Source organism: Mustela erminea, chromosome 7 (genome assembly GCF_009829155.1).
Source record: "Mustela erminea isolate mMusErm1 chromosome 7, mMusErm1.Pri, whole genome shotgun sequence".
NCBI classification, from domain to species: domain Eukaryota; kingdom Metazoa; phylum Chordata; class Mammalia; order Carnivora; family Mustelidae; genus Mustela; species Mustela erminea.
The window spans coordinates 88,730,923-88,735,349 of NC_045620.1; the positions used below are offsets into that span (position 1 = coordinate 88,730,923).

A 4,427-nucleotide genomic window follows, 5' to 3' on the forward strand; every position below is an offset into this window, starting at 1 on the left:
TCATTTCTGGGTCTGTGAAATGGGTTTTATTTCTCCTGCTCCCTCCTTGATGAGGGGGTGGCATATAGAGACTGAGAGGGCATTTGTGATGTATCCAGAGTTCTTTCAAGAAAAGCCAAGTGGACTACAAGGCATTTATTCATTAAGTCTGAAAACCTTTCATCCCCCCCCCCCCCCACCTGGAGACCTTGGTTATAAAGAAATAATGCAATAATTGTGTTGCAACATGTTTTTCCTCTGGTCTGTTTCTTATTCCTCTGGAGTAAGAGGCATGGACATTTAGATCTCAACTGAAGGCATTGATTGGGAGGGTTTCTCCCAGAGTTGGCCCACTTGGAAACTAGGTAATCCAAGCTAGAGGGAAAAGGCACCCCCCCACTCCCAGCTTGTTAGCTCACACAACACAAAGCTTTTAACTCAGATCAGAGAGTTCAGTTGGCCTTTACGAGTGAGCCTGTGAGCTGGGGGCTGGAGGCGGTTGAGTTCGGTTGGAAAGGGGATGGCAGGAATGTTCTTGCTTTTCCTCAGTCAAGAGTTTGTTGGGGTGGGAGAAGGGGAGAGGGAGAGGGAAATTTGCCAAAAGGGGAAAGGAGGAGCTGGAGAAGGGTGGAGTGAGCTAGGAACGCACTTGAGAGTTATCAGGAGCTGAGGCCTCCTTTCATGGAAACCTGGCTGTTGGGTTGGTTGATGTGTTTTTCCAAACTCCAAACTCCTATGATTCGGGACTGTGGCTTTAGTAATTATCCAAGCACTCCTTTGCCCTTGTGCGTAAATAGCCAATTATCTCAAACTGTCAAAAGGGCCCAGAAGTCTCAAATAAGGATCAATTTCCTAAAGTCAGGGACTGAGCTGACCCACTTTTAAAAAGTTCCAGGCATAGATCTGGAGACAGCATGGCTTTGTGTGGGTGTATGGACGTGAGGGGCAGGAACAGAGTTTCATTAAAAAAAAAAAAAAAAAAACGGCTTGAAGGAGATATAATTCCCATACCATACAATTTACCCATTTAAGGTGTACAATTCACTGGTCTTAGGATACACAAAGATTTGTGCAACTATCACCAAAGTCCATTTGAGAACATTTATCGCTTCAAAAAGAAACCCTGCGCCCTTCAGCAACCCTCCCACCCCCAGCTTCCCACCCTACCTCAGGCCTAAACAACCATGTACTTTCTGCTGTTATAGATTTCCCCATTCTGGACTTTCCTATGAATGGAATCCTGTAATATATGGTCTTGTATGACTGGCTTTCACTTGGCATAATGTTTTCAAGTTTTATCCATGTTGTAGCATTTGCCAACATTTCATTCCTTTTTATGGTTGAATAATATTCCATTGTATGACTCTGTTGCTTTTCATTTGCACATTCATCAGTTTATGGACATTTGGGTAATTTCTACCCTTTGGTGATTATAAATTCTGCTCTAAACATCCATGTCAAAGTTTCCATGTGGACATATGTTTTCAGTTCTCTTGAGTAAATACCCAGGAGTGGAACTGCTGGGTCACATGCTAATTCTAAGTTTATCTCTAGGCAGATTCTACCTAGTTCCTAGGTAGGAACCACCAAACTATTTTCCACAGTGGCTCTATCATTTTATATCCTCACCAGCAATGCAGAAGAATTTCAATTTCTCCACATCCTCACAAAAACTTGTTATTATTTAAAAAAACTATTGTAGTAGATCTCCTTATGGTTATGAAATGGTATCTCATTGTAATTTTGATTTTCATTTCCTTAATGACCAGTTTTGAGCTAATTTTTGCATATGGTATGGGATAAGGCTCTCACTTTGTTCTTTTGCAAGTGGCTGTCCAGCGTTGTTTGTCGAAGAGTGTTCTTCCCCATCGAATGCTTTGGGCACCCTTGTTGTTCTTTTTGACCATATATGTATAGGTTTATTTATGGACTCTTATTTTTACTCCATTGGTTTATATGTCTATCTTTGTACCATAACACACTGTCTTACTTACTCTTGTTTTGTAGTAAATATTGAAATTGGGAAGTGTGGACCTTACTTTATTCTTTTTCAGGATTGCTTTGACTATTTTGGTCCCTTGCAACTCCATATGAATTTTACAGTTAACTGATCCATTTCTTCTTCTTTTTTTTTTTTTTAAAGATTTTATTTATTTATTTGACAGACAGAGATCACAAGTAGGCAGAGAGGCAGGCAGAGAGAGAGAGAGAGGAGGAAGCAGACTCCCTGCTGAGCAGAGAGCCCGACGTGGGACTCGATCCCAGGACCCTGAGACCATGACCTGAGCTGAAGGCAGAGGCTTAACCCACTGAGCCACCCAGGCGCCCTTAACTGATCCATTTCTATACAGAAGTTAGCTGAATGCTGATAGGTTTTTTGTTGAATTTGTAGATCAGTTTGGGGAGTTTTGCCATCTTATCAATGTTAAGTCTACTGATCCATGAACATGGATGTTTTTCCATTCATTTAGATTCTTTAATTTCTTTCAAGACTATTTTGTAGTTTTTGGGGTACTTGGGTGGCTCAGTTGGTTAAGCAACAGCCTTCGGCTCAGGTCATGATCCTGGAGTCCTGGGATCGAGTCCGGCATCGGGCTCCCAGCACCACGGGGAGTCTGCTTCTCCCTCTTACCTTCTCCCCTCTCATGCTCTTTCTCACTCATTCTCTCTCAAATAAATAAATAAATAAAAATCTTTAAAGCAAAAGACTATTTTGTAGTTTTTAGAATATAGTATAAATTTTGCATTTCTTTTATTAAGTTTATTCCTAAATATTTTATTCTTTTTGATACTATTGTGAATGCACTTTCATTTTTTAAAATTTGTTTTCTTTTTTTTTTTTTGTTAACTAAAACAGATGACAATTTTAATTTCACATTTCACAATAGAAATGAAAATTGCTTTTTTTTTTTTGGTCCCACTACTCCCCTGCAAAAACTATTCTCTCTTTGATAAGAAGGGGGAGCAAGTCTTCCTGGTTATCTTGTTAGAAAACACCCAGAGTCACAGGACCATGATCTCCTGGTGAAGTACAACAAGTAATATAAGATGGATATAAAGAATCTCCCTCTCTCTTTATCTGTCTGGTCGAGTCATTCCTGGCTGATTGGACACCATCAAGGGACAAGCAAGAAGTCTCATCCACTGGGGGTACAGGCATCATTGGCATGTGACTGTCCATAGGTGGCCTCATTCCAGGAGCAGGTCCCAGTGGCATCATCCCAGGAGGAGGAGGGCCCATCACTGGCATCATGGGAGGGCCCTCCATATGGAGCGTTGGCATCATTCCAAGGCAATGAGGATCTGGAGACTGGCGGGGAGGTGGGATCATTGCCTCTGGAGGAGGAGGAACAAAGAATGCCGTAGGAGGTATCTATCCTTGCTGAAGTGCAGTGGTTGTTTTAGTGATCAGGCTCTGAGCCTGCTCTTCCATGCATTTCTGATAGCAGTCTTTCACATTCTTTTTGTGTTTCCTACTACTATAGCGTATCTTTCTCACAGCTGGAGCGTCATGGGTGAAGTACGTGTTGCAGTAGTCACAATGAAACCTAGGCATGTTGCTCTGCAGGCCATTGGCTATTCTGTCCCTGATTTGTTTTCTTAATTTGGCTTTTGATTATTCATTGCAAGTGGGTGGAAATACAATTGATTTTTTGCATTTTGATCTTGTTTTTTTTTTTTATTTTTTTTTTATTTTTATTTTTGCATTTTGATCTTGTATCCTGCAATCTTGCTGATGTAGTTTAATAGTTCTAATACTATTTTTTAGTGTATTTCTTAAGATTTTTTAATATTCAAGATCACATCATTTGTGAATAGAGATAGTTTTACTTCTTCCTTTTTGTCTGGACACTTTTTATTTCTTTTTCTTACCCTTTGTCCTAAGGAATGGTCTTAAGAGTTCGGAAAGACTAAAATGTACTGGACTAGTCTCTGGGGAGGACCTTGAAATTGTGCCCACTGTATGCTCAGCATTCTACTTGGTGATCGTTTGTATCCATTTATCAAAAACAAAATAAAACATATACGGAACATTCATGGTGCCCTAAAAGTCTAATAGGAAAGTTCTTCTCATTCTTCCCCTTTTGGGCTAAATGTTTCCTTTTCAGTGCAGACTTACTGAGACCTTCTTTTTGACATATTTTCTAGGTATCTAAGATATAGTGCTGAGCAGGAGTGGCCAACACTTAGCTCAAACATCTATCTTAAAAATCAGGGAGAAAGACAGGCCAAACTGATAATTGTACACTCAGGAGAGTGTATAATTTACAATTTATGGAAGGGATGTACAGAGTGATATGGGAGCATAGGAAAGGGGAAAGGGAAAAAGATTCTCAGTGGAAGCAGACTGGATGGGGACATCTTGAAAAGTAGGCAAGGGACCCAAGTGTGTTTCAGATACACAAAGCCCCCACTGGCCCTCCACCAGGACCACTTCTCTAGTGATT

General features: G+C 40.6%; 1 pseudogene; it reads right to left on the minus strand.

Moving 5' to 3' along the window:
* Nucleotides 1-3,054: 3,054 nt before the first annotated feature.
* On the minus strand, nucleotides 3,055-3,559 carry LOC116596589 (annotated as a pseudogene).
* Nucleotides 3,560-4,427: the final 868 nt, after the last annotated feature.